We start from the raw sequence: 25,400 nt of genomic DNA on the forward strand, positions 1-25,400 counted from the left end.
GCATCCTCCTGCAGTGACAGATGTGGCTCAGTTGGAGCAGTGCTCCTGTACAAGGTGCAGTTTCCCTCTAAAGGTCCAGTGGTGATGTGGAAGGTCTGGTTTTCCTCTGGAACCCAGTGGAAAAAGGCTCTTCTGATGTTCTAAATCTCAGATTTTATCCAGGTAGGAAATGTTTGGCTCCTCCCCAGGCTGGAGCATCTCCCAATGGGATGCAGTAATTTTATCAGTCATACAGTGGGACCCAATGCCCATTAACAGGAGAGATCTCCTGGAGGAAGGATGGGCTGTGAAAAGATAAAGATCACTGCCCCACCTGGCTTTAACAGATTGTGATAGAACACAGACTTTTGGTCACATCCTGCGTTGCACACCTGTCCCAGCACACCCTGATCCTGTGCTCTCCCCCCAGAGAAGAGCACCAGCTCTGCTGTTTCTCCAGGAGCAGCTGTTCCTGGGGCTCAGCAGTGTGGCTGTGGTCAGTGCTGCAGCACAGCTTTGTGTCCCTCCTTCTCTCCTCGAACACTGCTGCTGCACAGCAGCACTGAGAGCCTGGTGTGGGACAGGTGTCACCGTGGGCTGGGCTGGCCCTGGCTGCTGGGCTGGTGCCCACCAGGGATCAGAGGGGAACATCCCTTCCCAACTGTCCTCAGGGGGAAAAACAGTCACCTTGATTTAATTTATTGCCAATTATAACAGAGCTGGGTAAGGGTTTAAAAAAAAAAAAAAGAGAAAACACACACACTTTTCTTCCCTGACTCAACTTCATTCTCCACCTGTGCCCAGGTGGGGCCCTGGGCTCCCTCCCCAAGCCCCTCCAGCCACCAGGTCTCTGGGAGAGAAGGGCTGGAGCAGCCCTCTGGTCAGGAATTCCCAAATGGTTTTGGCAGGGGTGTTGTTCCAGCTTGGACAGTGGCAGTGGGAGATGTTGGCTGCCCCTGAAATGGGAACTTCCAGTTTGGCTCTGAATTCTGCTCCAGTTCTAACCCTTTAAAGACAGCATTGTTCTGTCCAGTCACACCTTGCTGTGGACTTTGCAACAGATATTGAGAATATTTGATTTGGCTTTTGAATTAAGAATGGACTTTTGTTAAGGAAGCTGAACTTACAGGCAGCATAGTGTTGGAGAAAATTCTCCTTTTTTTTGTTTGCTTGAGTTTTTTTGCCTGCTCTGTCACATTCCCTGTGTTTCTCAGTAGAATGACTCCACTGATTTTGGGCAAAGTAGAAAAATGTATTTTGCTGACTGGTGTACTTCATCCTGGGCACACATCTGAGGTGTATTCAGTGTAGCTGCAAATAAGTTACTATTTTAAATGTGAGATTTCAATAGTTAAACACCTGCAGGGATGTGTGTGAGCAGCTGCTGATTAAAAAAAAAATGCAGCACATAACAGAGTTTTCTCCTACTTGAGGTATTGGAGTGGGAAATAAAGGATGATTTCTCACATAGTTGTTTGCAAAGCCTGATTTTTTCAGCATTTAGGAAGTGTTTTAAGCTTTGCATATTAGACATTTCACTGTGTTCAGTACATTTCTGTCATTGGATTAATTTTTGAGGCTCAATCGTCATTTAGGAAAAAAAAAAAAAGGAGGAGTTTTATTTCCCAGGGGTGGAGAATGCTGTTTGAAGGCTAATGCAGACAAGAAGTCTGTGCCCCTGGAGGGCTTCCCTTGAAGGGAAGAGCAGGTCCAAGGCTGGGCCTGGGGAGCACTGAGGGTGCTCAAGGGGAGTCACCTTGTGGGCAGGTTGGAAACAAATCTGGTGGTGCTGGGCTGGTGTTTGTTCATGTCAGAAATGTACATTCAGATTATTTCATCCCATTTCACTTCTTGGGGGCACTACCCAGGGCTGCCCTGTACAAAGGCCTGGATGTCTCTGCTCCAACATTCTGGAGGTTGGCTGGTTCAAAAATCAATATTCAGAATATCCACAGAGGCTGCAGGACCCCCTCAGTTCCCAAAATCTAAAGATGTTCTGTCCTGAGATGCTTACTTTGCCCAATTTGCTAGATATATTGGTATATGCTAAGTATATAAAAATTACAGAGGTATTTTTAGCTGCTGTTGGTATTAGAATGATTTATTCTTAATGCCAGGGAAAGAAGGGTGAGAGCAAAGGCTCTTGAATATTTTAATAGCATAATTTTGATCTATTGGAAGTTAGGAAGATCATATGTCCTTCTTATTCAGAATATGTCTCATCAGGGTGGAGACTCTCCCAGGAATCACAAGAAATGCATTATTCTGTGGAGTATATCAGGAGGCTGATATAGTAACTGGTAGTAACTTGCTTAATTAAAACAAATTACTGTGAAGTTCTCTGGACCATGTTAAGGGGTTGCATGCCCTCCCTGTGGGGAAAGGCAGAAGAATTATCTGACTCTTCTTTCATTTCATCTGTAAGTGGTACTTACCTGGTTTTATAAATTCTTAGGCTGGAGAGAGCAGTGGGTTTCTGTGCAGCTGTGGTAGGATGGGTGGTTGGAAATGGGTTTGCTGCCAGAGGGTTCTTGAAGGTTCAGCTCTGCTTAAGTGGGACAGTTTAACCAGAAATCAGAGCAATGCCTGGGGGGCTGTGTGGCCTATCCCTGGACCAGGAGGGGAATGGAGATCCGTTCTGGAAGGCTCCAGAGGCTGCCAGCTGGCCCCAGGCTGTGTGTGGTGCTGGGAGCAGGCAGGGTGCTGCTCTGGGCATCCTGAGCACTGCAGCCCTGACTCTGCCCTGCAGCCTTGGGATGCTCAGCTCTGCATGCAGCAGCTGCACATGGCAGGGTTGGACCAGGGGTGAGTTGGGTGTTCAGAGCACACTGTGGAAACCTGGCAGCTCTAAGGCCCTGGCAGGGGCTTTGCTGGGTTTTTCTGCAGCAGGCAGGTGACCTGCAAGGAGTTGGGTTAACTCCTCCACTTATTGCCCTAAGGGAATGAATCTCTTCTGTTCTTATTTGGGTTCCCTTAGAACAGGAACCAAACCAAGCCTTAAGAGATCATAAAATTGTTCAGGTGGGGAAAAATCATCAAATCCACGTGTTAACCTAGCACAGCCAAATTCACCCCTAAGCCATGTCCCTCAGCCCCACATCTTCATGTCTTTTAAATATCTCCAGGGATGGTGCCTCCAGCACTTCCCTGGGCATCCTGTTAAAATGTTTGACAAACCTTGCCATGAAGAAATTGTTCTTCATGGAAATATCCAATGTAAACCCACCCTGGAGCAACTTGACCCTATTTCCCTCCTCACTACAGCCTCCTTTCAGGCAGTTGTAGAGAGTGAGAAGGTTCCTTCCCTTGCAGAGCAACCTCTAGGATCTGGAACAAGATTTGTTATGTTCTTAGTGGTAATGGACTAAAAAATAGCCATTAAGTACCATTAGAGAACAGCTAAAAAAACAATTATTTATTTTTATTTATTTACTTACTCATTTATTAAAACATGCACTTTGTATGATGAGAAGGAAATAATTTAACATTTTGTAATAAGTTCATTGGATTCTGGATTTATGTTGTGTAAATTATATTTGTACAAACTGAATACCAGCCTAAATTTGAATCATCTATGAAAGTGATACCCATTGAATACTCCTTTCATGGTGACTTTCAGCTGAAGCTATGCAGGGGTTAGCAGCAATTTGTTTCCCCTGTCTGTAGCTGAAGTTTCCTTGGAAAGTTTCATTAACACACTATCATGATTTAAAAATAGAAACTCAAGAGAATTACTCCAACTCAAGTAATATAATGCATCAAGAAGCTTTTCATTTTATATTATAATTATTCCAAAGCACTTCAACCTAGCCACTTTTCCATTATGAGAAGAATTCTACACCATTTTATATCCAAAATTGCATTTCTCAGAAATTCTATGCCTGTGTGTAGATTACTTCCAGTGCTCCTATTGTCCTTATTTCTTCTCTGCTGTGGAATTAAATCCCAATGTTTAGAAAACTCTTAGATGAGTTTTGCTGCTCTGTATATGCACAGAGGAGCAGAATGCAGCAGCTGAGTAGCTGCAGTGCCCTGTGGATTGGTGAGCATGGCATGGGGGATTTCTTGCTCCAGTAGCTACTGATGGGGTGCTTTTCAAGCCCTACTTCTGTCAGAATTCTACTCAGGGAGAGTTCATTTATCTCTTTTTTTCCTTCCCTCCAGCCCCCCAAAAGAAGAAACACATATTCTTCATAATATGCTGGCAGCTGGACAGTTCTTCAGTGTGTAAACCATGTGTGTAGTAACTTCACTTAAATGTCTGCTGGTGTTTTAAATACCAAATAAATAAATAACCTTACTGCTGTGCTAATTCAGTGACAGCCTGTCAGTTCCTCTGGAAAGTGGATCCCAAACAATTCTCAGTCAGCTGCTTAAACTGAATTGAAACTCGGCTTTGAAAATACAATTTGCCTGCTGGCTTGACACTTACAAATGCCTACTATTTATTTTGGGCAGCAAATTATTAATTTTCTTCTGGGCATGTCTTTTGCTTGTTTGGAGATAGTTCTGTGTAGGGTTTATTTGGTTTTTTTGTTTTGTTTTTTTATTGTGTATGTTTGCATACAGCATAGACTGAACAGAATCAGAGACTGGCACAGGCAGAAAGGGACTCTGGATGTGCTCTGCTCCCACTGCTGGGCAGGGACACCCAGAGCTGGGCCCAGGGCTGTGCCCAGTTGGCTTTTGGGGGTGTCCAGGGTGGAGCCATCCCCCCTGGAACATCCCCAGTGGCTGCCAGGGCTCATCACCCTCCCAAGGAGCAGCTCCAGGAGTTCTGAGGGAACCTCCTGGCTGCCAGTCTGTGCTCACAGCCCCTGCTGCTGGCACTGGGCACCTCTGAGAGTGCCCTGGCTCAGTTTTTATCCCACCTACAGATACTTGTACACACTGATGAGGCTCCCCCTGACCCTCTCCAGGCTGAGCAGTCCCAGCCCTCTCAGCCTTTCCTCACTCCAGAGATGCTCCAGGACCTTCCTCGGCTCAGCAGCCCCTGGTTGGGCTCTGTCCTTGTCTCTGCAGTCCTGGGGTGTCAGAATTGGCCACAGCAGCCCAGGGGTGGCCTCACCTGTGCTGGCCAGAGCTCAGGATGATGTCTCAGCTGCTGGCAGAGCTGTTCCTGCAGCCCAGGAGGATGTTCTGGCCCTTCTTTGCTGCCAGGGAATGTTGCTGGCTGTTCAACCTGGCTGCAGCATCCCAGGGCCTTTCCAGCAGAGCTGCTCTGCACCCCCTGGGATCCTGGCCTTTATTGGTGCCTGGGGCTGTTCCTCCCAGCTGTGGGATGTTGTGTCAGCCCATCCCACCATCCAGCAGGACCCTCAGGGGTACCAGCCCGGTCTGTGCCAGCAGCAGGAGTGCTGAGTGACACTGTGCCCCACCATGACATCAGTGATGAGAGTGTGAACTGGACTGAGCCCAGCACTGACTCCTTGTGCTGGCACAGCCTTACACAGAGCTCACTGGGGCTCTGAAACTCCCACCCCTCCAGAAGTCAGCACCTTGCCTTTTCATCTGCTTTGCACATCCATCCCTCCAGCCTCACCTCTCTGCAGCTTTGGGAAGGGAGCACAGCAGCATTCCCCAATTTCCTTCTGGCACCTTTGTAAAACACTCAGGTGCAACAAACCCATTACCTGAAAAGTCACACAGATTTTTCCTGAAACAGCAGTCCTTCTCCATTAGCTGTTCTCCAGATGGCTAAGTATATGGTGGAACAGAATTAATGGGTGTTGGGGAAATCCACCTCCATGTGGAACAGGCTGCAACGCTGGCAACCAGTCAAGAAGCCCTAGAAAGGTTGTGGCTGAAGGACACCACTGTTGGGAACACAGATGAAGATATATTCCTGAACTCAAGGAAGAGACACAGAGGGTGCATTATTACGTGGAATGATTAGATGACTGACTAATGAGCCTTGAGGGGCAAGGAAATTGGCTACAAAAGCAATTAAATAAGCACCTGACATTCCAGCGTACTCTGTATAAACACTGAACTTTTACCATGTTTAGTTGGCAAAGCAAAACAAGTGCTGTTTAAGCATACAAGGCAAACTGCTGCAGGAAGAAAAAAATCTGTGTTAAACAGATCGTTCTTCTGAAAGTGTGTTAGTAAATGCTTTTCTCTGTCAGAAGGTGTTATAACACATTGCAGTGCTAGCACTGCAAGTCACTGTCCAGTTTTAATTAGTAATTCTGCACATTTAAGCCAATTTGGTTCCACATTTAACTCCATATTCTGCTTTAATGTGTCTATTGATAGATACCATTAGGCTGTGCTCACCCTGTGTGCTCAGGGGAGGGAGCTTCACACCTTCCACACAGGCAGAGGGGAATTCACCCTCTGGATGGAACAGATGTGAATATTTGCTCAGGTTTCTCCCTCCAGTGTACTTTCAAATTACTTGGTCAAGTATTTCACTTGTTGCCCCACGCAGTGGAAGTAACAACTTTGGGATTCTGTTGTCAGCAATCCAAGGTCAGGAAGAGATCTGAAATGCAGTCTCAATGAACCAAAGATGAATTGTTCATAATATTTTAGAGCAAACCAGATTGTCTGGTGGTGTTGCTGGGGGTGATCTTCAGCCAGGTGTTCAGTAAGTCTCTGGCAACCCTTTCAGTGTAGAGGTGCTCAAAGTGTCACTAATTTTGTTTTTTCCTGGTAAATGTGTGCAGCTAAAGGAAGAAAGTGGTAATTTTCAAGTGTCAATTAGAGTTGTAACTATGTGTGACAAGGAGCTGTGCTGGGAGATTGAAGCAAGTGGTTTCTCTCCTCTGTAACCAACTGGAAGCAAAGAAATCAGAGGGGATGTTTTTTCTGTAAGAGGACTTGCAATTACTTTTTAAAAGTGTTGAGTAATGTGGAATTTGCTGTCAGAAAGTCATACTTAGCCTTTCAAGGCTGCCTAAAATTAATCACGTGGTTTTTTCTTAATTGCATCATCAAATGCAGGTTGAAAAGTCCTTCTGTAGTCACAATATGCACTGCTGAACCCCTAAAATGTTGTGTATTGCCCTGGTTCCTTCAGAGGATATGAACTCTAGATTTCTGAGCTGAAAGAGCTTTATTATGAAGTGACATGTCTGGCTTTAGAGACAGAGGTGGAATTGGTACATCTGAAATTAATGAATAATATATAAGGCCTGATACCAACTTTGCTTCATGAGTTGGCCTTACTATTTAGCCTCAAGCAGAAGCAAGAAACACACACACAAAAATAAAGGTTGTTAAGGTAGAAAGTTAAATATTTAATGCCAGTGTCTGCTGTATATTTTCCTTTTGTGTATTCATGGAAATATATTTTGGAACTGGAGGCAAATGTTATTTATAATACAGCAGTGGCAGAAGGGGCACATTTGATTGAGGCATCAAAGTGCTAGACTTTGTAAAAGGTGTGAGAGAAAATTCCTGGATTAGCCTTGAAATTTTCACTTCCATCTTCCCTTTCCTTTGGGGTATTCTGGGTCTCATTTTGGCTTTCATTTGGGATTTGTCTGCACCACCTCTTCCTTTCTTTCAGTGTTTTAATGAGGTGCCAGAGCAGGCAGCAGGAAGAGGTGGTTGTTTTCCCAGTAGCAGTTGTGTCTTTCAAGCCCTGTGCAATGCATCCCATCGGTGACAACACTCAAAATGTAACACACATGCTTGTGTACTGCCTTCTGTCATTAAAAAAAAGGTTTTGTGAGCCTGCTGGGTCCAGAAATAGCACTGGAATTTCTATTTTCTGGGCTAACCAGGAGCTGGATGTTACACAAAGGAAGGTGCTGGGAACAGAATGGATTTTTTGGGTGAAAACATCAGAAATTGTTAGAAAAATGTAAACTTGGGTATTTTCTTCTCTTGCCCTAAAAGGTGTAGATGGAGCATTAGGGTATGGTGAGATTTTTATGGTCTGATTTGTTGGCAGTGAGCAAAGATAAACCCTGCCTACCTGTCTGCAGCTGCACAAATGCAGCAAGTTTGTCCTGGACACATCATTGTCTAGAAAGGTAGATGTTGTTTCAAGGCTTTTGGTATTCAGCTGAAACAAGAATTAAATACAGATTCTGCTGTTTTGCTCCTTAAAGAAGAAAAAAAGTCCTTGTAGAACTTGTTAATTGTCTCACTGGAAGACTTTTTTTAAAATCAGTTTGGATGTTTGCATCTGTGCTTGCTTTCAAAGCTGCAGGAAGGGCTCAGCAAGTTTCCATGGACTTGGCGTTTTAGTCTGGATCACAGGAGCAGCTTTTCTGGCTCAGATAAAGGCAATACTTTGTTTCTTCTACAGATTTAGAAGAACTTTTATTTTAGGCTTTCCTTGTAAGATCCATAAAAAAGCTGTTCTCAGTGGCTGGAAGAAGGAGGAATGTCCTGATCACACCTTTGTCTTGTTTTGGGCTCAGGTCAGAAATCTACAGCCAATTCTGCAGGTGTTTTACATGAGAGGCAGCTACAAACACACATGGTGTGATTATTACTTTATTTCACTCTTATTCTCAGCTTAAACCCCCCGTGTATGGAACCTTGAGTGCTGCCAAATGTAGTTGGATAATCACTTCTCCAAAAAACTGATTTGAGTAAGAAGAAAAATGCAGCCTGAGATTTTGGAAAGAGACCTTCCAGGGGAAGTTAAAATGATTCAGGACTTGTGTCCTGGGGCTGAACAGACACCTCCAGCACTCCTGGTGCTGCTGGGAGGCTTGGCAAACACCTACCTGTAAACCCCAGAAAGTCTAGTGTTGAATTCCACTGAGCTTTTTGGAACACTGTCACCCGTAAAAAAACTGGTTTAGGTTGTTGTCACTTGAGAGAGAACTGGCAGGCATCGTGGGCAAGAGTGGCAAAAGAAAGAAATGTGGAGCTTGAGGAAGATAGTTCGTACATTACAGTAATTTCACGATTATAAGCCGCACCATTTTGACTAAAATTTTGGTCCGAACCCGAAGTGCGGCTTATAATCAGGTGTGGCTTATATATGGACAAAGAATGAAAAGTTGCTGTTTTAGTTTGGAGGACAGGTGTCTGCTGAGAAAGGCAGGAGCTTTTCTTTGAAATGGAGAATGTAAATCCCCTCCCTCCAAATTATTATAATTTTGAAATCAAGGGCTCTCAGGCAAAAATATGGCAATTAGGAATAACAGTTCTTTACTAGGGAAATTAAAATAGAAATACAGTACTACAAAGAAACAAACTCCAAACCCTGACACAGTCAGAGTACAGCCTGACACCCTGTCAGGCAGGGTGTTGGCAGCAGTCCCATTCCATGGTGGCTGCATCCTCCTGCAGTGACAGATGTGGCTCAGTTGGAGCAGTGCTCCTGTACAAGGTGCAGTTTCCCTCCGGAGCTCCAGTGGTGATGTGGAGAAATACGGTTTTCCTCTGGAGTCCAGTGGAGAAAGGGGCTCCCTTAGTGTCCCAACACCTCTGTTTTATTTTGGTAAGAAATGTTGGGCTCTTCCCCCTGGCTGGAGCAACTCCCAATGGGATGCAGTAATTTTATCAGTCCCACAGTGGGACTCAATGGCCATGAGCAGAAAATGACTGGCTGGAGGAAGGATGGGTTGTGAAAAGATAAAGAACAATGCCCTGCCTGGTTTCAATGGATGGCCCATTAGCAGAATATCTCCTGTGGAGATAAGGATCACTGCCCCCACCCTCAACAGATGGTGATAGAACAGATACCTTTTATCACACTCTGTATTTTAACCCAAGACAGTTGCTGACACCTGGACCTGCGGCTTATAATCAGGTGTGGCTTATAATTGTGAAATTACTGTAATTTTTTTTTTTAATTGCTGGTTGGTTGAGGTTTTGAAGAAACACAATCCATTGACCACACAGAACAGAATGATAAATGAGTGTGTTAAAATTTTACAATGTAGTGTTAAAAGTGTTAAAGCAGCTTTTAGATCACGTAACACTTAGAATGTATTTGGTTTAGCTTTAAAAATACAAGGTCTCCTCAGAAGTGAAGAAATATGCTGATCTTCAGTTATCTTTTCCATTGACTTAACCTGGTGCATGTAAAGTGCTTATGAAGTATTAAAATGCAATTATTGCCAGTATTAACCTGGCAGTGTTGCTGATTTTGAGCCTGAGGAGGACAGGAGGTGAGGCACTCAGCTCAGCTGTTGCTCATGCAACCTTTGCAGCTCTGGCTGCAGCCTCAGGGTCCTGGCAGGGGTGTGTGTGCAGCATAGAGCAGGAGCAGGGCTGTGCTGGCATGGCCTGGGCAGGCTTTGAGAGGGGCAGGGTGAACACAGGGCTTCTCCAGAGCTCTGCTTTATGAAGGACTGCCCAGGAGAAGCTGGCCTGTATTCTGCAGGCTCTGTAGGATTGAGCTCCAGGTGTCCCTCAGGTGGTGTGATGTGCCCCTGGTTCCCAGGTGGGGCTGCCTCAGCCTGGGAGCAGCTGTGCAGCCAGAGAGGTGGTTCTGGAGCTGGTTTGCTGTGGTAGTGCTGCTGCTGCACTGCAATCTCAGAGCAGCACTGGGCACGAGCTCGCCTTCACACCTGGACGTGTCTGTGTTTCAGTGCTGTGCCTGGGAACCCCCAGCTCCTGCCTGGGACATTTCTGTGTTTCAGTGCTGTGCCTGGGAACCCCCAGCTCCTTCCTGGGACATTTCTGTGTTTCAGTGCTGTGCCTGGGAACCCCCAGCTCCTTCCTGGGACATTTCTGTGTTTCAATGCTGTGCCTGGGAACCCCCAGCTCCTTCCTGCAGTGATTCCAGGGCATTCTGAGAGCTGAAACCCTGCTTTAGGCTGGAGAGTGGTGCTGGGCTCCCCAGGCCAAGGCAGGGAACATCAGTGACAGCACAGTGAGTATGACAGGAGCCCATGCAGCTGCATCCCATCCCTGTCTGTGCCAGGGCTCACAGGGCAGGCAGCAGCTCTGGGCACAGGGCATCTGAGTTTTGGTGCCTGTTTGTACTGAGAAAAGCCTTGAGCTGGGAATCCCAGCAGATTGCAAGTTTACAAATCTCTGTGCAATGTTTTCAAAACAAAACTAAATGTGCATCAAGGATCTTCTCGTAATTTGGATACAGATTAAATGCAGCTGAGATATTTTATCAGTTTGTATTTCTTGTGTTTGCATGGAGTTGATGTTTAAATTGGTATTGTAAGCTTTCCAGGGCTTTTGTCATCCCTCTCCCACCAGTTACAGTGGAATGTGTAAAAGTAAATGAGATTAACAAGTGTGATGGGCTGTGTTCTGATGCTGTTTGTTTTGGTTTAAGTGCATAACTTATTCACAAGTCAATTGGTGTAGATTAACATGTGATGAATGGCCTTGTATAGAAAAGATTGTTTTAGAGTGATTGTGTAACAAATAGTAGAGAAATCAAAATTAAGTAATGTGTGTCTTAATGCTTAAATGCTAATAATGTACTTTGAAAGATCCAAAGGAAGACCCTGTAATTAGAAAACTGGGAAATATGCACTTAAATATTTTGTTGCCAATTTTCCTGTTATAGTTGCTTTAAGTACTACTGTAAGGGAGTCTATCTTATCAATCTTATAAGATTGATTTGAAGGTTTTTGGGTTTTTTTCTTTTAAAATATACATTTACAGGAGAGAGGTCGCATTAATAAAATTATAGGTAATTTATCACAAAACCTGATAATTTTCTTCAGAATAAAATATTTGTCCTGCAACTACAAGAGCAAATACCTTCAAATATTTTAAGGAAAATCAGTCATGAGATGACATAAATGTGTAATAGGAAGGGTGTAGGTGATTCTTAGAACCAGCTCTCCTAGTAGAGTGCTTTTTTCTTTTATGGCATTTTTTGCTCACATTTGCTTTGAAGTAGTTTCTGCAGCTAATGTATATCAAAATTAAAATGTATCAGCACATATGGCAGTTGGCTTGTTGCCTAAATAACCTATGTTCCCTAAGTTCAGTTCACTTAAGGATTGCTTTTCTCTGCTTGGAGGGTGTTTAGCTATCATTTTAATATTGAAAAGACTGCCCTGAGATCAGAATAATTTGATGGGGCAGAATAAAAAAGACTTTGTTCTGTATTTGGTATAAAATAATAATGATTTCCCCTTGTGTTTACTGATGGAGGGCAATTTAGTTCTGGGGGGTGGTTGGTTCTCCAAATTTCTGGTATAAAGGATTGTGTGTTATACATACTCCCCACAGTATTTATTGCCCTCACAGTAAATGCTGTGTGAGTGCTGGAGCTCCACAAAACACAAGTTTAGCTGGGAGGTATTCAGAGGAGGCACATTTTGTTTTCAAGCATATAAAATAACTGGGGCATGCTGTATTCTACTTTTGTTTTTATTTTTCCCTTCCAATCTCTGGTTGGAGTCCTGCTAGCTGAGGATCCAGATCCCTTCTCTTCTGGAAGAAGTTTCTGCATCCACTGCCACAGTCCCAGTGAAAACTGCATTGTGAAATGCCTGTTTGTTTCCTTTTCAGGAAAACCTTGAATTTGTTGCAATTACAGAATTACCTTAGGTGGAACTTCTCTCCATTTTTTCCCCTGCTGAGAGCTGAGTTGTTCCAGTGATCCCAGTTTTTCATGCAGCTCTATCCTCTTGGAGAAACAACCAGAAAAGATCTAGGTCCCTGAATTGTGACATGGACTTGAAGTGTCCCAGGCTCCCAGTTTTTACTTTGAAAAATAATGACCATGTTCATTTTCTTTTGGTTCCTAAAATTGTCTACTTTTGCATCCTGAGAAGTTGCCATGGTTTTGGTGTGTGTGGGAATTTGCATGCTTTATCATATAATAATAAAACAGGTTGGATTTGGAAGGGATTTTTCAAGGTCATCTAGACCAACCCTAATGATTTTATTTCTGTGCCCAGATGAGAACCACAATCTGTGTGTTTTTCTAAGTAAATCTAAAGGTGGCGATGGGAGGGTATTTTCTGTGCACACAACATAACTAAATTACTGGTTTTCTCAGAAAATTTTACCTCTAGGAATGTTTTAGAGGTCTGGGTTTTTTTCCCTACCTCCGCCTCAAACAAATGGATGTGAAATTTGCAGTCCTTGTTCCTACAGTAGCCAAACAATTTGAATATTGAGTGGGTGGCAGATTCTGTGCCCACTTTCCACTGGGTGAAAATCTCAAACTCTCCTTGCACTTCTCCACAGAGAGATCCTAAATCAGGTGGGTTCTGCTTGGCAAGGTGGGGCTGTCCCTTCCTGCTGGCAGAGCTGTGTCAGCTTAGCTGGGACTGCTGCTGTTTTCAGGGGTGTTCCCTTTGTTTTGCATGGGAAGGCAGTGAGGGCTGGAAAAAGAGTTCTCAGCAGTGCTTGGATCCTGCTTTGTAGGACAGATGAGAGTTTTGGCTGCTGCTATTGATGCCTAATGATGTTTGCTTTTGTTTCTTTTCTATATCTGTGTACTCTTTACACACCCATTTGGAGCTCTGTAGCCTATTACTGCATTTGTAGCCAGTTTTCCCTGCCCTGATACACAGAAAGACAAAACATATTCCAAAGCCCCTATCCCATCTTGGTTCTTCCTAGAACTAAAGTTGAAAAAAAACTCTTTGAGACACATTTTCACCCACAAATTTCAGTTCCATCAGAGGGGGGAGGATTTAGAAGGGGCCTGAACTTGAAGGGGGGGAGATACATCAGCACTTGTGCTCCTAATTGGTGCTTTTTGTCAATTATGCTAATTTACTAAACTTAAATCTGTATTCACCCTGAGGGGGTTGGGTTTTGTGGACATTTTCCATACCTGCCCCTGGAGGTCTCCTCCTTTGTATTACCCCCTGTACTAATATCATCTCAAAAGTGTGTGTGCTTCATTCCTGGGCTCTTTAGGGCATCACTGTCAGGGTAAATCTGTGCAGTACCTGCTGGTGTGACTCTGTAGCACAGGGTGTGTGATGCCCCCTGATGCCTTCCTGCTGGGCCTGGCTGGTCTTCCACCACCAATCCTGAGCACAGCTTTCCTCTTTTTTAGCCAAGTAGAATCCTGTGGAAAGAGAAGTGTCAAACATTTCCAGCCAGAACAGTGCACATCCTGTAGCTGGGAGCTGTCTCCTAGAAGGATGTAGGCAGAATTATTTGTTGGGCAAAGGAGGGAATCCAGCCTGGTTTCCTTTATTTCTGTAGGAGAGCTCTAACCATTACACTGATGTACAGTTGTTTTTTGGGGCAGCCAAGTGCTGAAAGCCTCAACTAATCCTCAGCCACTGTCACTGAGGAAAAACAGCCAGAAGCTGCAGGAGTATTTCAGTAGCTATCCACAAAGGCAATTCAGCAGACAAATGAATGAGACAGTTTTAACAGAAATTAACACTCAGGGAGCTGGGGATGTTTAGCCTGGAAAAAAAGGAGGTTCAGAGGGGACCTTATCATTCTCTGCAGCTCCCTGGAAGGTGCTGTAGCTAGCTGGGGTCAGTCTCTACTCCCAAGCACTGACAGAATGACAGGACACAGCCTAAAGATGCTCCAGGGGAAATTTAGATTGGACATCAGGAAGAATTTCTTCACTGAAAGAGTGACTGGGCTCTGAATTGTCTGCCCAGGGAGGTGATGGAGTCACCCTCCCTGGACATGTTTAAAAGAAGACTGGATGTGGCAGTCAGTGCCATGGTTTAGTTGATGAGGAGGTGTTAGGCCATAGGTTGGACTTCATCATCTCAGAGGTCTTTTCCAACCCAGTTCATTCTGTGATCCTGTGCATGTATATAATCCATATGTAGAAAGGCTGTGCCATTATAAACCCTTGTTGCTGGAAGAGTGGCAAAGGCAGGAGCTGCAGGACCCTCTGTGTTCCTCAGTGTCCCTCCAGGGAGGGGAGCTGTGAGTGGCAGTGCCAGGCAGAGTGCACCAGCTTTATTGCTGTTCCCAGGCTGGCAGCAGTGAATGGGATCCTGAGCAGGAGCACAGGCTGCATTCAGCCCTCTGAAATTACTACCATAGATAAGTTGGAGGGGAGGAAGGGGAAGACACAGAAAAGCTGTGTACTCCTTAATAGATTCATGGTTTGCAACGTTTCATAATTTCTTTTTGACTCAGTCATCTGTAGCAGTTGTATAAATTACTTCTAATGATGCAGTATTGCTTAGGAATTTTGGTTTTACTTCACAGTATGTCATTATTAGCTCTTAGGAACAAATCCCTTGTATTGTTTGATCTGTATAAAGGACATGTAAGAAGAGGAGAGTGAATTCAAATCAAAAGGGAAAAGGAAATTTAAACCTTTGCCACAGATGTTTTCTTTGGAAAAGAAATTCAAATTGTCGCTTTGCAAAGTGAACTAAATGGAACATCTGTGACTTCTTGTTTTCATCCTTCAACACTTTAGTCTCTTCTGTTCCTACCAGTCTTAGAGATGCATATTCATCCTGATCCTGCTTCCATTGCCTGTTAACTTCAGCAGTGCTGGACAAAGCTTTTAATGAGAAGAAAGCTAAAAAAATGAATCGAGAAAATCATCACTGTCTCAACCTGCTTGAAAAAGCTGCTGCATGGCCCAGGCTGGGCAGAAATTTCTGTGGTAACAACACTGCAGTTCAAATGTCAGTGGGAGGGTGCAGTGCACAGGCAACCTGCCTGTTGGTTCTTTTATAAGCACAAAAAATTGATGAATTTAAAAGAAAAGCTATTATATTTTAATTTTTTTGTATTCTTTATTGGCAGTGCACAATAAATGCACCTTGATTAGCTCTGGTTACTCAGGTTTATATTAATGATTCTCAGAGCTGCAGCCCAGAGGAAAGAGCTTATAATGATTTAATCTGGCCTTTATTTTGATTCTGAAATAATTTGAGTTTTCCAGGATAATTTTTTTTAGCTCTTCCAGCTAAAAATTCCAGCAGCTTCATCAGGTTTTCCTTGTGGAGCAGTGCAGAGCTGTGCTGTGCTCTCACTCTCTCTCCCCTGTTTTGTTCCTCCTCTCCACTTTAGTGCTTGATTCTTGTTTTAAAAGTTTGCTGCTTCTATTTTTTCAGTGCTTATGTCAAGAAAACATGATTTTAGGTTTGAGGAATCAAGAAGACCTGGATGGAAAAACTCAGATGCAAATGTTGTAGTGGCATGGCTGGAGAGTAGGACTGAACTGAACTTGTAGCCAGAATGTCTTGGATCCAAAAATGCAAATAAATGGGTCTGTAACCAGGTGTACTGGTCATAAAAATGACTGATTAATCTGTGAATGCCAAGTATTAAACAAAAGAGAAATAAAATCTGGGAAAGTACTCAGATTCTGCAAAGGAGATGTTGGATTGTTTTCTAATGAAGACAGGATTTTTTTTTTCTTTCTTTTTTTCCTACTTTTACTATTAAATTTCAAAAGTATGGTTTGAAACCATCCAGCATAGACATTTTGGTGCTTTGGGTATTTTGATGGGAGAGCAGCACTGTAAAGCCCTGCTGTACAGAAGTGTTTGTGCCAGGACAGACAGCAGAGCTGCAGCTCTTCCCTTGCCTGATGAGTTCTCTTTATCTGGGTGAGGAACTGAATCCAGGCAGCTCCAGCTTAGCTCCATTGCCATTTCTGACTTGATGCTGATGCCAGACCCTGTCAGTGTGCAGAGAAGGAGAAAAGGTGACAGCAGGATGCTGAGCAAGTGAAACCTGGAGGCCAGCCTGGCAGATAACCAGGAAGGAGGGCTTTGCTCCTTTTCTGCCTGTGCTGTGCCTCTACCTGAGAGGGGGAAAACTCCAGGAGTCCCTAAATTCTCACTTTAACTAGAGACAAGTGTGTTTGTCACAATACATCAAACCCCAGCAGATATTCCCAGCTGCCTTGGGGAGCTGCAGAGTTTGGGGCTCTGCCCTGTGCCTCTCCTGCAGCCGCAGCAGGATGTGCTCCATCAGTGCCCAGCTTGGCTGTGTTACCTCGACTTTCCATCCAGGGGTCCCAGGAAGGGGAGCTGCTGATGTCTGTGGCTGCTCTCTGGTTCCATCAGCCACTTGCAGAATTTGTTTCCTGGTTCTGTCTTGCTGCTTTTCCTCCCAGTGGATGAGGAATGCTGTCCTTTCCTCATTTCTTGTCTTTGGGCAGTTCAGGGCTGTGCAGTGACCGTAAAGACATTGAATTTAAACCTTGTTAATCACAGTGTTTGTTGTCCATATGGTTCTGTTTTGTACAGTCAGTTTTATTTTATTCAGTGTCAGTTCCCAGATTTTCCTATTAGTTCTAATGTAGGAGAATTGTAACACTGCATTTTAGAGCAAACCATGCAAATTCGGTCTGATATTTAGCTTTTGTTATTTAATCTTTTCTCCTTGACTTAGATTTGAAGGTCTTTTTGTTCATGTTATTCCTGTTACAGAAAAAAGCAGTTCTGACTTCAAAAAAATTTTCAATATTCATTCAGAGAACGTTTTTATTTTAAAGCATATTACTTATGCTGCAGAGGGTTGTTACTTATATATTACTTACACAGAGTGATATATAAATATATTTTTACTTATTTTTTTTACTTATTTATTTTATTTGAAGCACTTAAAGTTATTTTGAGCATAAGAAGCCTTATCTACAACTAAACCAGCAAAACAATTTTACTGCATCTAAAATATTGCCTTTATTTTATTTTCTCTGACCTGTGCTGACCAGGTATCCAGTATGTGACAGGGATGGGAGGGGTGGATGTGCATGCCACATACCTATATTTTTTTAATGTACTTAACTAATTTCTGGCTAAAATTTTATGTCCTCTTAGTTTTACTGTAGGTATTGGTGGGGGTGGAGATGGAATTCTTACATTCTAAAAAAGATAGCTACATCAGGTGGCTGCACAGTGCTCTTGGGGTGTGACAGTGATACTAAGCCAGAATCTGGACCTGCTTTTTTCAGGCTTTTATTCTTTATTTATTTTTTTTTTTTAACCTAATAAGGAAACTAAATTTTTTGGTCCTTTTTTTTCATAATATCATAGTAGAACAGACAGTCAAAGGAGAGACAGGTGCATCCCATGCATGATGTTTATTTGGAGGCCAATATTATGTAGCTATGAGTAGAATTAGTTTGTCCTTATGACACTTGGTCTTTTAAAGCATTTTTCAGGCAGCAGAGAAATCTCAGAGTCTGTTTTTGCTTCTTGCTCAGGAACACGGTACAGTCTTTTTCAGTCCTCTTTAGCACTAAGTTTAGACAGAATTTTCCTGCAATTCCACATGTGAAGAACATAAGCCCATGTTTTTGGTTGTGGTAGGGCAATGATACCTTAGGATTTGAGCTTTTATATTTTTCATATATTTGTAATCCTGTAATTCTTCAGTGCATAACTCTAAACTCCACACACAGTGTGAGCTGCTGCTTCCCCATTTTGGGCAGACACAACAATTCCTCTCCAGGCTGGGAATCAAGGACACCTCAGTGCCCCAGGCCCTGGGAAATGTAAATAAAAGTGAGTTGGGGGAGCAAACTTGGGGTCAATGCCTTCATTACCTGAAGCTGTAATTGGAAAATTAACCCCCCACATGCAAATGGCCCAAACCTGTGACCCACTGTCCATTTTTGTCTGCCCAAAATGAACCTGAAGGCCCTTCAATAAATACACCTGCTTTTTATTCTCTCAATTTTGTCTGGCTGTGTTGTCAGTGTCCCACCAAGGCAGCAGCAGCAGCCCAGGAGCTGGTGGCAGCTGGCTCAGAGCTGGGCTGTGCTCCCTGCTCACGGTGGGTGTTCTGTGGAAGGTGATGTTGTTGAACAGCCTCCCTGTAATGCATCTCCCCTGCACTTTGAGGACAATGGGCATTGTCAGGGCACAGCAGGGCACTCTGCATCCCCCCAGCAGCACCGTGCCCAGGCTGCCAATGAACTGCCTTCATCTCCTCGTGCTATTGATCCATCAGCTTTCATGCGAGCACTAAATTCATCCTTAAAAAATAATTAGCTCCAGTGGCTTGGCAGAATTCCAAGCAGGCAATTACATTCTGCCTGCTTAAAAATCCCCCCTGTAGCTGCAATTGGCTAAGTTACAGTGACAGATGACTGTGTGTGTTGTGATATGTGTTCAGTGTGGCTTTTTATCAGTGGGAAATCTCCTGTAATGCTGCAAATCCTGTCCTGCCAGGACCCACTGACCAGCACGGCTCATTAGCATGACAAAGGGAAGGAGCCATGGAAAATGGTTCCCCAACGTTTTGAAAGCAAAATGAAAGATTTGGATGTTTCTTGCGTGTTTCAAAATTTGGAAGGCATTTCCTGTGATGTGCCCTTAGGCCTCTGTGCACTGATACGTGGAATAAAAGCAAACCTGAGCCTCGCTTGTTTTGTAGGACTCAGTGTTAATTATGGACTCAGAACTGACATTTGAAATGGTTGAGAAAACAGAGGGAGATGCTGATTTTGTTTGTTGACTGTGGGACTTCGGGTTCAATTTGTTTAATGGAAGAAAAAATGGATATGAGATAAAATATATATTAGCTTGTGTTTCCCTTTCCAAGGGTAGTAAATAATTGAAAACCTGGGTTTGTTTGTTGATTCTTTTTCTTTCTATTTTGACAGAGGAAATAAACTTAAAGTGTCTAAATAACTTGTGTCTGGTATTAAATGGTTTGAAAAGACCAGGAGAAAATGTTGATTTGGTGGAGCACTACATGATTAAAATAATCCTAAAGGAAGGGGAGATGGACCTCCCATCTCCTTCCACAGATGAAGACCAAAGCTATATTTTGATAAAGAAAAATCATCTGCATGAATAAGTCAGAAAAATTTTTCTGATTATTTAAATTTTGTGATCTTTGTATTGGTGAAAGAGGTAGAAGGGAATTTTCACATTTCATGAAGGTTTTTTTGTTTCCATTTCTTTTGTTATTGGTATGCTCAGAAGGGCACACATGGTCTAGGCATTGAGTCCTTGCAATCCCATACTGTCAGTATTCAGGAGAAGAGCACAAAAATAAAAATTGTTTGCAGCCAGTGCAAGGGCTTTTCTGCCCTTCTGTTTTGTCTCCTGGCAAAGGAAAAACAAGCTTGTTTATTGGAGTTCCCTTTACAGTGTGAACCTCTGGCATCTCTGCCAGGATAGCAGAGTTAGCAAACCTTGCAAATTGAAATCTGAAGAATTAATTCTGGTCTTTCCAGCTCAGAAGTTTGAGAATTAAAAGTCAGTTCTTTCCTAATCATGAAATTGACTTAAAATTTATTAAATGCTTCTTTTTAAGAGGAGTTTATTCTTATTCCTTCCAGGTGCAGAGGTTTTGGGAGATGATAGTAGAATTTTTAGGCAGTTATTGTTTCATATCTGTGTCCCTGCTGTCTGAAATACAAAGGATCAGCACTGCAGTTGTATTACAGAGGCTTGGACAGTTTCACCCATTGTGAAGAGCATAAAATAAATAATCTTATCAGTCTTGCTAATTGTGACAGGAGTGTTCTGCTGAACAAGGGACAGAAATTTGCTTTTGAAGAATTTCATTTAATCTTCATTCTAAATGTGGTCAAGGTTGTTGGTTGTATAACCTCTTAGAAAAAAAAATGAGAATGATTTTGGGAATATCACAGTAGCTCAGATGGTTAATGCATGTTTGGGGACTCATTTTATTGCCTTTGCCTTTCTCTTGCAGCTCTGTTTTGTTCTGTCTGTAACCAGTCAAAGCTGTCTGGAAATTGTGGAGGCAGCTCTATCACACAGCATCTATTTTTAAATGGACTATTACTTGGGACATGAGCAGAATAGCTGTTCTTCATTTCTGGTGTGGCTCTGCAGTGCAAATTCCCCTGTACTTTGAAGAAGCAAACACTCAGGTGTTTCATCCCCCACTGCAAGGTTTCCTGTGCTGCAGGATTGATGTGTGTTAAACTCCCCTCAGCTGCTGGTTCTCCTCAGTGTCCTGAGCTCCCAGAGCTCCTCGTGCTGCCCATTTTGACCCAGGGATTGCAGCTTTCTGGATGAGCCCAGGTTGCCCTCAAAGTGTTCTCCTTTGAATTTTAAGGGGCTTTGTATCCCTTTCTGGCTGAAGGTGTGGTTCCACTGTGGGCCACTGTTCAGACTGGAGTTGGTGGAGTTTGTGTTTCCTGTGGATAATCACAGCTGCAAACCCACCTTGGGATGGAATGCTGATGGAGCTGTAACTGAGCTCAGTCACCTGTTGAAATCAAACCCTCATGCACCCATCAGCTTTTCATCAGTCTTTCCCAAAGCTGGACTGACATGGGAAGCAAAAATCCTGCAGAGCTCTGAGTATCTTCAAACATCCCTTGCTTGCTTTCTTGTCTTTATGGCAGTGTTGGGTGCTCTGAGGAATCCAGATCTCTCACTTTGCATCATTTCCCATGGGGTTGTGCCTCAGAGCATTTTGTTCAGCTGGCTGTCCATAGATCCATTGCTTCTTCACTGTAAGTTCCAGTGACAGTTTTCCAAGGCTGACTTTGTGATCCAAGCTCTGGAAGGCACCCAGCCTATGGGATCCACAGCTCTGCCTCTTCAAGAGGTGCCTGTTCCTCCTTCAGTCGTGTTCCTATGCGTGAGACTTGTCTTGGAGGAGTCTGGAGGGGGCACCACAAAAAATACAGGTGGAAAGAGGCTGAAAACTTTATTCTTCAGTGTCACAGTACTTTCTGTGTGCCAGGGATAGATGCATCCCTGTCTCCTCAGACAGAAGAAGGGGTTTTGGAGCCCACAGATGAGTCACTGGGTGCTGTATTTGTGGTCTCTGCTATTTCACTGCTGCTTCTCCCTTCTGGGGCACCTCAGAAACGTTGCCTTTTGCAGTGATGGATGGCAGTGGGCTGTGGTTATCTTGTCATTTATTCCTCCTCTGTGCACAGCCTTGGAGCAGCTGAGCATTCCAAACACCACTGTTGCCATTCTGATATGGGCAGACTCATCACACCTCCCCTGGAATCTGTTTGGGCTGTGTTATTCAGAGAACCACAGCTTTTATTGCTGAAGTCCTTGTCAAGACTGGGTTTTGATCAGAGAAATATTATAAAATCTGTGCACTGGGAACTCAGTTTAGAGATGGAAATGGCATTCCAGAGCCATGGCCTGTGCAGAAAACATTTGCTTCTGCTGAGCCTTTAGTTAGAAAGTCATTTTAGTAATACATTAATTGCACAAGTCCTGTTGAAAACTTGGAAACCCATTGAAACGTGCAAATTGGTGATTGATTTTTAATTGGATGATGACAAAGTAACTAGCAATGAATGCTAACTAAGGATGCCAGCCTTTAAGAAGTCACTCACCCACAGAGATCCCATTCACTCTGAGTTTTGAGACTCAGTTTAAGATACAAGTCCTCATCAGTGCCATGTGTGGTGCTGTTTTCATCCTGTAGCTGCACAGTGGCTGCAGTGAGCCAGGCAGAGCTCCCACTGCTGCAGGACTACAGAGAGCGAGGAGCAGCTGGAGTCTGAGACTTTTTAGGTAAATCCTTCTGGAGAAATCGCAGGAGTCACTTACATAATGGAAACATCCTATAATTTTTCCTGTGCTTTTCTCCCTTGTTGCCACACATTTCTGTTGCCAGGGAAACCGATCATGAATTGTTCATAGTAAGTGACCTTGTCATTGCTTTTGTGCACGCCATGAGTTATTGTGCACAGGATATTTATAGATTAATAGAGGTGATTGTGACTGCCTGAAGACAAGCAGGTTTTGTTTCATTTAATGTTTTGGGTTTTTTTTTTTTCCTATAAAATAGGAAGCTAAAAACCATAAGAGAGGGAAATGCTAGCATTTGTTTGCAGAATTAATCTTGTTATTATTCAGATGGGGTAAATAGGGCTCGTAAGTCAGAAGGCAGCTGGATGAAGAGTGGTCAGCTCAGCCTCCTGCAAGCAGAGTTTCATTTGATGCTCTTCTGGACTGGACTTGGATATATCCACATTTACTTTTGTCTTTGATATTTTTAGAGGTGCTAGAATTTTTTAAGCTCTTCAAAAATTGTGCTTTGTGCACAGTTTTAAAATAACAAACCAAACAAACAGCAAACCAAAAGAAAAACAAACTTGTGTCAACCATTCTAAATGGTAAAAGCTGTTGTCTGTTCTCCTTGTCCTGACATTCTGTGCAGAAGTAAATTAAAATAAAGCTCTACGAACAATTTAAGTATTAATAATGAAGAGATAAATGAATCATGCTAGTTCAAATAGAAAAATAATGCAAAGCTTGTCTGGGATCCACAGAAGGCTTCACAATCTTTTTATGCATTCAAGAAGAAAAAAGGATTTTATTACATAATTACCCTTAGAATCCACTTCAAGGCTATGTTTTGTAATTATTATTTTAATCTTGGAAGAGGTGTGGTAAGGTCTTTGGATTTCACGTTGGAGTTGTGATAAAAAGGCTGAAGTTGATGTTTGCCATGTGGGTACAGCTGTGCACTGCAACTGTGCCTGCTGCACTCACCAAACCATCATTTCCCCGAGTGGTGCAGGGGTGCCCTGCGTGGGCACACAGAGGGGACAGGGCTGGGCTGGGACAGGCTGGGGGAGCCCACCCAGCCACCTTTCCAGCAAGGCTTTGCTGCCTGGGGTAGCAGTGCTCAGGTGAGGAATTTGGGCAGCTACAGCAGCTCCCACCGTGCCCCCAGCCCAGCTGAGTGGCAGCAGCAGCGAGCTGAAGGTGTTTGGGTTCATGCCTCAGCCAGAGCATGGCAGTCTCAGAAAGCCCCACATGTGATGCTTGCTGCAGGATTTACCCCACAGGACATAGAGGCTTTCAAACAGCTGGGAAAAACTGTTCTGGCAGATGCAGGGATGACTAAGGGGATCCATGGCACTGGGAGATGTTTTATGCACAGTTTAACGTGAATTGATGGCAGTGGGTCATGCAAATGCTGGAATGCTCCTGCTGGACCACGGGCCAGCTGGATGGCTGAGAGCTCAGCAGAACAAGAGCTCAGGTGCTCTCACCTGGCCCAGCTGGACAGGCCCTTGTGCTGGACACACAGATCCCAGCTGAGCAGCACCTGACCATCCTGCTGCAAGAATTCCCACTATCTCAGCAAAAACTTAGATTTGTTTTAAGTGAACAGTGTGACTGGGAGGGGCTTTGCAGCAAAAGAAACAGGCTTGTTTCCATTTAGCAGCCAGCTGGAATTTCATGATCAGCTTTGAAACATCTGCCATGCCTCTGGAATTACCTGTTGTTAAAAAAGTTATGAAAAGCACCCAGAGTTAACTTCCATCAGAAGGGCTCTCAGTATTTTACATAATTCAAGGAAGCAATGAGCTAAAACAGAGGGGAGGTTGCCCTGTGAGTGTTGTGTGCTAAACATGAGTGCTCAGTTGGGCTGAATGGCAGAGCAGGACAACACTGAGCTGAGGGCAGGGTTCCTTGCACAGGGCTAGGAGAGGCAGTCCCATGGGAGGGAGAGGCAGTCCCATGGGAGGGAGAGGCAGTCCCATGGGAGGGAGAGGCAGTCCCATGTTCTCCCCAGTCATTACCACTCCCAGTGGTCTTTCCCCCATCACAGAGGGGTTCTGGTGAGACTGAGCCAGACAAGGAGCACTTTGTGTATGATTCCACTTCACTTGCCATGCAGCATCTCACAACTGCTGTGCTTATATTTAGTGTGTTAAACCACTCAGGTTTGGGGTTTCCCCAGTTCACTGCTGCCTGAGGATCAGGTCCACGATGCAGCTCAGCTGCCATAAGCTAAATAAGCACAAGATCATTTGGGACAATGATCTGAAAGCAGGTCCTTTAGGGAACCTTAAAGGTCTTTAGATTTCTGGCTTTACAAAGGTTAAGTGGTATCAGATCAGCAGGCTTTCTTTTCATCCTCCCAAGCATCAGCTTATCTTTAATTTGTCCTTATACTAACGTGGAAACACCACTTACTTACTCTGCATTTTTGTCTGAGGAATAAAAGAAATTCTCCAGATCTTTCCATTTTCCTTCTGTTATCCATAGGGCTGCAGCTAGCTCTTTGAGTTAATTTTTCTTGTCTTGCATGCTTGCATGTCCTGGATGAACTTTGGGAAAGAAGGAAGTTAACATTATTTTGCCATCCAGTGTAGTAAGTAATCTTGTTGATGTTTGAGTGTTTTAAATGGAATTTAAGTATATAGTATTGACACTCTTCTGTAAATGGTTTTGAGAAAAACCATTTATTATCCATTTGCTTGAGGGATTTGCTTGAACTCCAGTGCTTGGGAGCAGTGTGTTAAAGGAGATAATGTGCAGAATAGATATGCATTTATGGGCAGTGTTCCTGATGCAATGCAAACACAGGGCAGCAGCTGTGGGAAAAACATTTCTTTTTCCCCATTAACATGTTTTTCTGGGTCCATGGGGTGTTTTTACAGTCACAGAACATGCCCAAATCCCAGTGGGGAAGGGACAGTGAGCAGCCTGCACACTGGAGGGAGCCTGCCATGCATTTCTCAGTGCTTGGTCCAGAACTGAAACAGAGGTAAGTACTCACACTGCTTTGGATTGACCTGGTGATGGCTGCAGGAAAGGTCCTTCCCAGGGAGTCAAACATCTGAGCATCAGCTCAGCAGTGGGTGCCTCAGGGAGGGGGAATGAAGCTAAAGAGCATCTGCAGCTCATTGTGGGAGC

At 43.8% G+C, this 25,400-nt stretch overlaps 1 protein-coding gene across 16 annotated transcripts in view; it reads left to right on the plus strand.

Moving 5' to 3' along the window:
• RBFOX1 (RNA binding fox-1 homolog 1) overlaps positions 1–25,400 on the plus strand; it is a 1,131,477-nt gene that overhangs the window by 357,070 nt on the left and 749,007 nt on the right. The gene's annotated exons all lie outside the window — the stretch shown is intronic.

This window comes from Catharus ustulatus, chromosome 16 (assembly GCF_009819885.2).
Source record: "Catharus ustulatus isolate bCatUst1 chromosome 16, bCatUst1.pri.v2, whole genome shotgun sequence".
NCBI classification, from domain to species: Eukaryota; Metazoa; Chordata; class Aves; order Passeriformes; family Turdidae; genus Catharus; species Catharus ustulatus.